This window comes from Oryctolagus cuniculus, chromosome 7, assembly GCF_051225735.1.
Source record: "Oryctolagus cuniculus isolate XC-2025 breed Fujian yellow rabbit chromosome 7, ASM5122573v1, whole genome shotgun sequence".
Taxonomy (NCBI): Eukaryota; Metazoa; Chordata; class Mammalia; order Lagomorpha; family Leporidae; genus Oryctolagus; species Oryctolagus cuniculus.
The window spans coordinates 50952673-50965446 of record NC_142873.1 but is presented as its reverse complement, the minus strand read 5'-3'; positions in this window follow the sequence as shown (position 1 = coordinate 50965446).

Genomic DNA, 12774 nt, shown 5'->3' with positions numbered 1-12774 from the left:
TCTACTTTTGCAACAGGAGAGTAGAGCACAGAGAAGGGAGGTGACCGTGTCATTCTGCAGGACAGGGTGCTTTGCTTGGCTGGAAGTGGGCGCTTGCATCCTCACAGAGTGCCAAGCTCACACTTCAAATAGCAGAACAGGAAATACCGTGAGTGCAGCTGAGAGAAGAGTGAGAACTTACTGCCTACCCAAGCCCATGAGGTTCCTTACTCACGTCTGCACTGGGAGAGTGAAGCGTGCCTTCGGATCTGCCCCACTCTCTGGCAGCATTCTCGCCCCCTCTTGTCATACTCAACTTCTTTAGTGCCTTCAACCCAGAAAATCTTGCAAGATCTAGGTCATTGTTGAAGTTAATGGAGGAATTTTAGGCTCTGTAAGAGGAGCTGTAGGAAAACAATTCTGGAGCAAAGGGATCTTCTCTCCAAGGCCTCTCTACAAGTGATTAGAAATGTGTCTTCTGTTTTTGCAACCCCAACAGCAGTGAGTCAGAAAGGACCTAATAAAGGACAAAGCATAGAATTTGTAGTCCATTGACTTTGTTTTGAGATTACCCTCCTAATCCCCTCCCAGCTCTCTAACTTTCCCCCCTCTCTTCCCTCCCTTCTTTCTTCCTTCCCACCAGCCTCACTTCTGAGAGGAAGGGAGGGGGAGGGGAGTCATGGACTGGAAAGTGCCTTGGTGCTCAGAGGAATGCTTCAGTCTTCCCAAGTCTGAGAGCCTGCCCAGAGTTGCCCTACCTTCTTCAGTGGTCAAGGACATTCTCCAAGTTGTATGTAACAATTGTCCGTGATCCAAACTGAAGAGCGAGGCCACTCACTCCCCAGGTGTGATCTTTTAGCTTGTGGCCTCCCTACTTTGCATTACTTAGACAAGGAAAATTAACAATGCGAAGGCAAAGAGGAGGGAGGCAGGGAGTTGTAAGTTACTCTCTGAAAAAGCTTAGCTGTGAAATAAGAGACGGTTTTCCAGAGAGTATGTGCAGTAAAGAATGGTTTTTATTTTTCAAAACAGATTTTTTTTTATATACTTGATGGTAGAGTGTACAGTGAAAGACCTTAACAAAGCACTTAATTCCTAAGCTTTGCTACTCTCATCTGGGGGAAAGAGAGGAGTTTTTATGCAGATTAAAAGTAAATTAAAACCATAGGCACATTAGTTGCTTATATTCTGCAAAGCCCTTTATACATGTTACTTTTTATACTGTTATCATCTAGAGACTACAGATGAGTAAGCCCTGGTCACAGCCGTGCTACCTCGGTCTCTTGTCTGATAGGGCTGTCAGGGAGAGACAGGCCCTTGAGTGGGCAGGGCTAAGACACATAAGGAAGACGCTAATTATGGTGTGATTTGTATCTTGTTGTGCTTTGAACTTTTGGGAAATGATGATGGGGTGTGGGGGTGTGGGTCTATCTAGGTGCAGTAAGTTACCATTGCATTATTTAATTTGCCCTGTATTCATATTTTAGAGCTGTTATTTTAAGAACAGACATGTAGATCCAACCTACCTGCAAAAAACTCTAATTTAGAGAAAGCATTTTGAGAAATTACAAAGTTACCATGGGGAAGTGGGTATTTGGCTTGGTGGTTAAGACACCTGCATCCTACATTAGAGTACCTGGGTTCCATTCCTGTCTTTGACTCCTGACTTCAGCTTCCTGCTAATGCAAACCCTGAGTGGCAGTGGTGATGGTTCAGGTAATTTCAGTTCCTGTCACCCACATAAGAGACCTATATTGCTTTCTCGCTCCTGCTGTAAGTCCCAGCCCAACTCTAGCCATTGCTAACATTTGAAGAGTGAACCTGTCTCTGTCTCTCCACCTCAAATAAATTAATTAAAGTTTTTAAAAAGGGGTGAAAATGCCCAAGTTGAAATGCAAAAGGGTGTACAAATAAGCTTATATACATGAACTTGTACATAGACAAAAGAGTAGGTTCATAGAAAGTTAACTGATGTTGGTCTACAATTTTGGTTATAGGAAGGTTTCATCTTTTGTCTCATATTTACAAAATCGTGTTCCAATTTTGATTTTATATAAATTTGGCAAAGCAATCAAAATTCCTATTTCTTGTTTCCTACAGTGTTTGCACATTTTTATGAAATAATTCGTATAAATCATAAACTCAGCAAATTAATGAAAATGTTCTCCTCTTGATTATTTGGTTTGTAGCATTGCTTTGAACTCTCCTACCTCCACTGCAGTAAAGATATCTGTAAATTACACTCCCCCATTTTCTCTCCCCTTTACAGTTAGTTTTCCAAACTTGAGTTGACTTGTGCCTTCTTTTCTGAGTGTCTCTTCCTCTATTTCCCTTCTCCATCTCTTATGCCTTCCCCCTCTTCCCAGAGCCTTTCCAACCTCTAGCTTTTATTACTAGCCATCCCTTAAAGACAATCCTTCAGCATGCTCATTCAAGCATTTCATGAACAAATTTTTTTAGGGCACTGAACTAATCTGGTGTCTTTTTCAAGCATGAACAAGAAGCCACTTTAAAAAAAGTTTTGTTGAGATAATTTATATACTATAAAGTTCATTTGTTTAAAGTGTACAATTTAGTGGTTTTCAGCATATTTACAGGTTTGTGTATCCATCACCATAATTAATTTTGAAATATTTTTATCAGCCACGAAAGAAACTTTGTATCTGTTAGCAGTCATTCAACATTTCTCCCTCCTCTCCCCCTATACCTTTTCTTCCTCTGACCCTAGCAACCACTAATCTATTTCCTGTTTCTGTGGGTTTGCCTATTTTGGACAGTTCATATAAGTTGAATCATGCAGTATGTGGTCTTTTGTGACTGGCTTCTTTCACTGAGCATAATTGAGGTTCATCTGTATTGTGGCATCTATCTGTATTTCATTCCCTTTTATTGCCAAATAATATTCCATTATACAAATATGTCACATTTTGTTTGTCTCTTCATTAGTTGACAGGTACTTGGATTGTTTCCACCTTTTTACTGTTACAAATAAAGCTGCTACAGGCATTTGTATACAAGTTTCCATTGCTCTTGGGTAGATACCTTGGATTGTAATTGCTGGGACACATGGTAATTCTGTTCTTAACATTTAGAGGAGTGGTGTAACTTTTCCAAAGTGGCTGCACCATTTTACTCTTCCATAAGCAGTGTATGAGGTTTTCAACTTTCCCGTATCTTCACCAACAATTGTTATTTGCCATCTTATTATAGCCATTCTAGCGGATGAGAAAGGATAGCTTGTGCTTTTGGTTTGCATTTCCCTAGTAATTTTTCATGTGCTTTTTAGCCATTTGAACAGTTTCTTTGGAAAAAATGTCTGTTGTAATTCTTCACCTATTTTTATACTGGATTATTTGTGTTTTCATTATTGAGTTGTGAGCAAGTCCTTTATCAGATATATGATTTGCATATATTGTCTTCTAGTCTGTACACTGTCCTGTCATTTTTTCCATGATGTCCTTTGAAAACCATAAGTTTTTAATTTTGATGAAGTTCAACTTGTCAACTGCTGTTTTTCTCTTTTATCACTGTGCTTTGGGTGTTATATCTAAGAAATCATTACCTAACCCAAGGTAAAAAAGATTTACTGCCTTACCCAAAATCACACAGATGTAATTTTTCTCTGAAAGTTTTATAGTTTTAGCTCCTACATCCGTGTCTATGATATACTTTGAATTAATTATTGTGCATGATATTAGAGACTCATTAATTCCTTTTGTATGTGAATTTCCAATTGGCCCAGCAACTTTTGTTGAAAAGACTGTTTTCCCACTGAATTGTCTTAGCTCCTTTGTCAAACTAATATTAGAGTTTATTTGTGATTCTCAATCCTGTTCCATTGATCTATGCGACTTTCCTTATGCCAGCATCACACTGACTTGATTGTTTTAGTTTTGCAGTAAGTTTTTAAACTGAGAAGCATGAGCCTACCAATTTTGTTCTTTTCAAGATTGTTTTGGATTATTCTGAGTCCCTTGCATTTTCATATAAATTTTAGGATCAGCAGAAATTGACACGCTGAACCAAAAAAATACTCATCAGAAAGTCCCACTTTCAATAAACAACATTTTCTTTCATACCTCGGGTGAAACTGGATACAGAAAACTGAGCAGGTACACTTGGGAGTTGTGGGAAGTGGGGGATGTATGCTTCGAAAGGGGGACCAAACTGATGGAGTTGAGAAATAAAGGAGCAAACAGTTTGGTAAACTTACCACCCTGGTGAGAGGAATGTTTGTTCACAGGAGGCAGTGTGATCTCGAACCAGGGATACTGTGGAAGATAATTGAAATTGTGAAGTCCATTGATCTCTCCAGAAGGAAAAAGGGTTTCTAAGTAAGCAGCATTGTTAGTTTGTTGATTCTTACAGAAGAAGATTCTCATCCAACTAAGGAAAGCAGCGAGTCAGTTCTCAGGGCTTTAAGACAAGAAAGAAAAAAAGGAGGAGAAATTCCTCCCTATCTTTTCTTCTCTCTCTCTCTCTCTCTTGCCAGCCTTCACCTTTGTCCATCTTGCTGCCCTTCCTCTTTATAATTCCCCCCAAACAGAAGAGAGACAAAAAAGAAGAAAATCCTAGTGGAAGAGAAAGGGATAACGGGGGACAGGAGGCGAAATTCTGGAGCATTTAAAATGAAATCCCCTGAAGTACTGCTGGTGGCGCCTGCTATGTAATATGACAGTATTCGCAAGAGTCATAGGGTGATCACATTCTTGGACTCAGTAATCCAACTCCTGGAAATTTATCCTAAGGAATTTAGACATGCAAGAAGTCTGAGTGAGAATGTTGATGAGAATATTGTTTATGAAAGTCCGAGTTGAAGCAACCAAAATCTTCAAAGTAAGAGCATGTTTTGTGACATCCTGGCATGTAAAGATAGGAGATTATCGTGGTGGCTTCACTTTAATATACCTTGAGCTGCATCACTCTTCACTGCATTCTCTGCTACCTGCGCTCCAAGTTAACCATCACTCCTCACTTGAATTATTCCTCTCAGCTGGTGCTTCTGTAGTCACCCTGGTTCCGCACTCGCTAGTCTACCGTCAACATAGCACACACAGAAAACTGAAATGTATCAAAAGCTTCCACCCCCTCCCCTCTTATTTGGTATAAAAGCCAACGTCTTTTATTAGTCCCAGGCACTACCTCATCTGGCCTCCATTATCTCTCTGAGCTCATCTGATACCACTTTTCCTGTTGCATACTCAGCTGCAGACACAGGGGCCGCTTAACTGTTTCGTGAACATACCAGGCCTCCTCTTGCCCCAGTGACTTTGAACTCAGTCTTCCCTTCTCCCAGACATGTATTAGCTCTTTTCCTCCCCACCTTCGGATCTTTGTTCAAGTGGGACAGATGGGACTCTCTTTCCCTGACCATTCTATCTAAAACTGCTCCTGCTCAGCCCCAGCATTTCCTACACTCTTCCTTGTTTGATGTCTCCATTGCACTTATCACCTTACCTGATCTATTCATTTGGGTTTCACCTGCTTCTCCCCCTATAATCTGTGCTCTTATGACAACAGAGATTTATGCACGTTCCTCACTACTGTATCCTCTGAGCCTGGACTGTGCCCTTACCCAGAGGTGCTCTTTTATGACTGTTTGTTGAATAAAAGAATATATCCACAGAGGTAATAATTCGGAAAACTGTGTGATAATTTTGAAAATGGGAAAGTATATAAATACATACTCATACTGTGGTGTGCACAGTGGCTGTGGCAGGGTGGTAAACAGTCTGAGAGCTGCAGAATGGGAGAGATCTGGATGGGAATCCAGACTCCACCACTTTCTAGTTGTGTGAACTTTCACACGTGCACTTAACCTCGATTCATCACCTATGAACTAGGTGGAGTAATGCCTTCCTCACTGTGTTGCTAAAAATTAAATGAGAACATCTGGCACAAGGTAGGCATGCTATGAAAAGTAAATCCTTCTCCTGTATATCAAGTACATGAGGACTCCCAAAGTAGAAATGATTGGACACTTCAAATAGAGGAACTATGCATTTGTATGGCTTCAAAAAAAATACACAAGTCCTCCTTAAGCGTGGAGATACATAAAGAATGGTAGATTGAGCGGGAGGGGAGCTGGGTTCAGGATCACCTCCGACACAGAGATGATGCAACGCTAAACAAGTCCTAACTTCTCTGGTCTAGTTTCCTTGTCTGTAGAATGAGGAGATTGAATTTAGTAACTTGTAATCCAGTCAATGCTTCACAGTCAAAAAGGCAGACCATTACACCTGGTTTCGCCTCACTTTCGGCCCGTCCTCCAGGGTGCTAGCCAGATGTTTCTAGTCTTGGGCATAAAAGACTCTATTCTTTGGTATTCAGAGGCCAAAGAAACTGAACATTTTAGGGAAAGTACAAGGCCCTTGATTCTGTGATTCTAATTCTTGAACAGCCACATGGATATTGCTCAAACTTAAGAAAACATGAAAAGAAAAGCAAATATGCACCTTTAGGTTTGAACCAACCATGTGAATATTTAGCCATAAAGGAAAGTGTGTTTTTTGGTTTGGTTTGATTTTTTTAAGAAACAACCAAACAGTGGATGTCAGCAGTTCTGCGCTGTAACTGTAACCTTGCGCCCACGTGGCTGAGCGCCTAAGCGCAGGAGGGAAGGCTGGGAGGGAATATGGCCAGAGCCTTCCCCTGCTCTGCAAAGCGCATTGGCTCTGTTTTCTTCCTGTTGCTACACCAAGGCAGAGGAGAGGAGGATGTTTGGGTTTACAGGCCGCTGGCCACTGTCAGCAAGTTTGCAGCTCTGGCTTCACTTCCCTGAAGGGGGTGGTGGGAGGGCAGGACGGGTGAGCTGCCCTGGCCTCCCTCCAGCCACTGAGCCACAGAGGATTCAAATACCCCCATCAGCTGCAAGGCCCCCACTTCACCCAGCTGAAAACTGACGATCTCATCTAGGAAGGGTCAGTTTGAAAATGACAGAACTGCCCAAAGTAAACAGAGAGAACAACCACAACAGAAACTCTCCACAATGTTTCCTTATAATTACTGGCCCGCCCCACCAGGGCTCCGCCTTGAGTCCCTGTCCACCCTCTCGGTTGCACTGACATGGCCTTGTTTAAGCCCTAGCTGACCTGAAGATTGTCTCCCTGTTCATATGCCTTGCCCTGCCCTCTCCTCAGAAAGCAGGGAGACTCCAGATGGGAGATTTGGAATTTGAGGATTGTTCAGGCTAGAAGATCCTTTACAGCTATTTGCTGGGTTCCCTAGCAGATGAGCAAACTCAGCTTAAATGGTGGCCCGAAGTTGCCAGCCAGGGTAGGGCAGAACTAGTCTCCTTCTTCCTAAACTGGGCTTCCTTCCAGATTACCAGTTACATTTCAAAATTATTTCTCCACCTTTTCACTCCAATCACATCCTACCCTGTTGACTTTGAAGCCTGTGGAGAAAAACATTGTGAGTTTAGACTCAAGGGTTTAAGGACTAAATCTCACACTGTGTTTACCTTGTTTGTACTTCAGAATTCATGAAGTATGTTCGTGTCACCTATTTGCTCCAGACAGCTCTGTGAGGTCAGCAGACAAGGGCTGTGGAGTGCAGCAAGTCTCAGCATCATGTCTGTGCACATTCTGGCTGTGTGAACTTGTACAAGCAAATTATCCACTCTAAGACTGAGTTTCCACACCTGCAAAATGGGAACATAGCATCCATCTCATTATATTGTCATGAGGACTTCATGAGGTGATTCATGTAATGCGCTGGCAACAGTGGAAAATGTTAGAAATTACTACCAGTCCTGGAAGGCATTTATTGTTCATTTTTCACAGATGAGAAAATCCAGGCTCAGAGTGGTCAAGGGCTATAGTCATACAGTTGGTTAGAGAGGGAACCAGGATTCAGCTCCACCTCCTCACTTCACAACCTAGGCCCTTGCTGTTGAGCTCACATAGTCAAGGGAGCTGTAGGCTCCCAGTCATGTCTGTCCCGGTCATCATGGGATGGCGTGTTATTTATTAATCCCTCACCGTGTCAGGGATCAGGACGTGGCTGTTTCAGGGGTGAGGTCAGCCCTTCAAGCACAGCCTTTGTATCACACAGCCTTTGAGCAGTTACCAACCAAGGAAGTGGAGACTGGTACCAATCCCTGGCCCATGCCCAGTGATGCTGGGCCCAGGGGCTAGATCACAAGTGTTCACATATTCTTAGCCTTCCTTTCCTCTAATGCTTCCTTGATGCTCTAGGAATACTTTGCTAACTCTGTTGTTGAAACCCTCTTGACACTCGTGATTTTATGATTTTTTGGAGTAAAAACTATCTCCTTTCTTTACCCTACTGTTCCCCAGACCCCCTCATTAGAGGTAGTCCTAAGTATTAGTTTCTTATGTATTTCTCCAGAGATTTTGTGTGTGTACACAAGCATATCTATGTATTTAAGAAAAAAAACACTTTAAATATTACCATTCAGGCAAAAGGGGTCATTCCATCCACATTGTTCCATATCTTCTTTTTAAATGTAACAATACGTGTTGGAGATCATTCCATAAATAGAAATCTGGCTTATCTTTTATAATAGCTTCTCTGTACCCCTTTGGATGAGTGTACTATAATCTGCGAGGTGAGCCTCCCACTGTGGGCAGTGGGCTGCTTACCGTTTTTATGACTGCATAAGGCTACAGTGAATATCCTTGTAAATATGCCTTAACACCCAGTGCAAGCAGATCCATACAACTTCCTGGAGGTGAAGTTGCTGGTCAGAGTATTGTGTTTTCATTTTAACAAATGTACCAAACTGCAATACAAAGAGGCTACACCAATTTTTAATCCTACTAAAAATATTTTCAATTCCCTGTCTCCCCAAATCCTTACCTCATCAGTGTTTACTATATTTTTGTAAATCTGTCATTCTAACAAGTAAAAAATAGTGTTCTTTTGTTTTCATTCTTTAAATTGCCAGAGATTGAGCATTTTGCATATATTTAAAATCCATTTGTATTTATTTATCTGTATATTCTACTCATGTCTTTCCTGTTTTAATTGCTTTATAAGAATTCCTTGTTATAAGGAAATGACCCCTTTGTCATATTTGTTACAAATATTTTTATCCAAATAATTTTTGGTATTGTAGCCTTGGTTTTATTTGATTTTTGGGTTTTGCCTTGCATAAAACTTTAATTTTCAAGGAGCCACACTTGTCTATATTTTTGCTGATGGCTCTGGATTTGCTTGAAATGGCGGGAAGTTTTGGTAGGGAAGTTTCTCTTGGTCTCAACACTGAAGCTGCTAATTTAGAAAAGCAACACTTGAGACTTCTGGGTAAAGGCAGCAGATTAAATACATGCATTGTGCTCCACTGTCTCCTAGTGCGCAACCCAAACCTAATGTTTTGATTAAGTACTATGTTCACATGGTTTTCAAGCCAAAAAAATATACAGTCACAGACCAAAGTTTCCATCAGCCATGTCTTCCATTGGCCCAGGTCCCACTTTCTTCCTGTCCATAGTAAGCAGTATTACTAGTTTCTTATGTGTGATTCTGTATGCATACTAGGCAAATAAGAACTTAGGCAAATTGATTTTTTTTAAAAGGACAAACTTACAGGGGCAAAGAGAATATGCAAAAGATAACAGGAAGATAATTTTAAAACTAGATGGATGAGTGTAGCTGAATCAGTAGACCTGAGGGGCTGGTGCAGAGAGTTAAGCCACCATCTGCAACACCAACATCCCATGTGAGCACAGTTTGGGTCCCTGCTGCTCCACTTCTGATCCAGCTCCCTGTTAGTGAGCCTGGGAAAGCAGTGAAACATGGCCTAAGTGCTTGGGGCCCTGCTACCCACATGGGAGAGCCAGGTGGAGTTCCAAGCTCCTGGCTTCAGCCTGGCCCAGTCCTGGCTATTGCAAGGCCATTTGGGGAATGAACCAACACATAAAATAGCTCTGTGTGTAAGTCTCCCTTTCTTTCTGAAACTCTGCCTTTCAAATTAATTAATAAATCTTTATATGTGTATCTATACATGCACATATACACACACATATGGAAAGAGAGACCCGAGCAAGCTGACTCCTCAGCCAACAGAAGAGAAAGCTCAAGTGATCCTCTTTTTATATTTCAGAATCCCCCAAATGCTCAGCAAGTGGTGGCAACAGGTGCTTTTGGAAATGCAGGTACAGCTGTGGCTGAAAGCAGTAGGATGAGCTGAAAGCTTGGGAAGCAATGAGACCCCTATCGGTACCTCTTACTGTTGTCAGGTATACTCCCCTTCCCTGCAGTGGCCAAAGAGTGAAGGTTTTTATTTTTTCTGGCAAGGCAGTAAGACAGAGGTGGGGACCAGGCACTGAACAACATACTAGGTGTGGGGAGGGGGTCTTACATAAAATTACCGGGAGATGGAAACCCTGCCTTTTCTGCTGCCTGCTCTTACTCATGGGACGCTAACAGCCTGCAGAAATGTTATGGAAACCTTTTCTTGATTCTGGCCCACTGGCAAGAAATATTCTAAAGATAATTTGAGAACAAGCAACTCTGAAAGAGAAACAAAGGAAAAAAATTACTAATATTCTTCAAGAGACAAGAGAGAAAGTGCATAGGTGAAATTCAAACAGAATGCTATGTTTTTAAAGTATCATTTAGAGAACAAAAAAAAATTCTAGACATTTAATATGACAAAATAAATTAAAAACCTAATAGGAGATCTGGAAAGTAAAAAGTAAAGCAAGGCCGGAGCCGCGGCCCACTTGGCTAATCCTCCGCCTGCGGCGCCGGCACACCGGGTTCTAGTCCCGGTTGGGGCGCCGGATTCTGTCCCGGTTGCCCCTCTTCCAGGCCAGCTCTCTGCTGTGGCCTGGGAAGGCAGTGGAGGATGGCCCAAGTGCTTGGGCCCTGCACCCCATGGGAGACCAGGAGGAAGCACCTGGCTCCTGGCTTTGTAGCGACCATTTAGGGGGTGAACCGACAGAAGGAAGACCTTTCTCTGTCTCTCTCTCACTAACTCTGCCTGTCAAAAAAAAAAAAAAAAAAAAAAAAAGGCAAAGCAAAAAGATAAGAGAAAGAGAACATAAAATATAAGAGAAAAGTGGGGTCCAGAGCTGTGGTGCAGTAGGCTAAGCCTTTGCCTCTATAAGGGTGACGGTTCGAGTCTTGGATGCTCCACTTCTGATCCAGCTCCCTGCTAATGGCCTGGAAAAAGCAATGGAGGATGGTCCAAGCGGTTGGGCTCCTGCACCTACATGGGAGACCCAGCTGAAGCTCCTGGCTCCTAGCTTCAGCCTGACCCAGCCCTAGCTGATACAGACATTTAGGGAGTGAAACAGTGGATGGACGATTTCTCTCTCCCCTTCTCTCTCTCTCTACCTATGCCTTTCAAATAAATAAGTAAAATCTTAAAAACAAAAAAATGAGCAAGAGTAGTTTATCTGGGAAATGATCCCAGGAAACATCTGTAGGGAAGTGGAGAATTCAGTCGAAGAAAGCAAGAAAGTTAATATGTCCAGTAAGCTAATGGGAACACCTGGAACTGGACTCTGCTGGGGCACTCTGGGAGACCTGTGGAAACAGGCCTTGTCAGGGTTGAGGCAGTAGGGGTATTTATCTACTAACTCTCATCACTCATTGATTTAGGGTTGCTTCCAGGAGGATGCGGTTAATTCCCTAAACTTCCAGAACAAACCTTCAATGGCCTGGAGAAGCCTACAGAGACAAATGTGTCAGAAATTTAGAAGGCATGGATGTTCTGAGGAAGGCATGCTAGCTCCCTATATTTTTTCCTGCTCTCTCTCTCTTTTTTAAAAGATTTATTTATTTGAAAGAGTTACACAGAGAGAGAAGGAGAGGCAGAGAGAAATCTTCCGTCCACTGGTTCACTTTCCAATTGGCCACAACAGCCAGAGCTGCGCCGATCTGAAGCCAGGAGCCAAGAGCTTCTTCCCGGTTTCCCATGTGGGTGCAGGGGCCCAAGGACTTGGGCCATCTTCTACTGCTTTCCCAGGGCATAGCAGAGAGCTGGATTGGAAGTGGAGCAGCTGGGACTCGAAACAGCGCCCATATGGGATGCTGGCACTGGAGGTGATGGCTTCACCCGTTATGCCACAGTGCTGGCCCCATCCTGCACTCTCTATTAGGAAACTTCTGGAGAATGTGCTCCACCAAACACATGAGTGAATCAATAAGGAGGAAGAGGTGGAACGTGGGTGCCATGGTACTCACCACAGAGGTGAAAGGAATCGCTGAAGGGAGGGGAGACAGGTGCAGTCAGAGGGCTCTGGAAGGACTGTCAAGATGAAGTTAATGGAATACCCATTTGACCATTTCCAGCAACTGAAGATGTGCGTGTGGATGTGCATACAACACCCAGGCAAACAAAATGAGACTACTACTTAGCAAAATGTTTTCAAGGAAAGGAAAGTGAGCACAATATATTATACAACACAGGTGTGAATAGTATTCATTTTGTCATAGTAATGTAAATAATGATATCAGTCTAATAATGACATAGGTGATGAGCCCAGGAAAAATACATGTGTGGTATTGCAAAGTGTAAAAGCTAAATTCCTTATGGTCCACCATGGAAAATCAATAGATAAATTCAGAAGGAGCTATTTAGCAATAGAGTGACTACTTAAAAATAGTTGAAGCATTGAAAATTGTTTCCTCTGAGAAATGGGGTGTGGGAGACTCCTTTTTTATATAATTAGTAATAAAGAGCTTTCTGACTCTTTGAACTGTGTGCCTACGTAACTTTGGTATAGATAACTCAGTAAAAATCACTAATGTATCTTTTTTTCTGCTGCTGCATGAGAAAGGGAGGAGGTGAGGTGGAAAATGTGCATTGTTCCTAGCAAT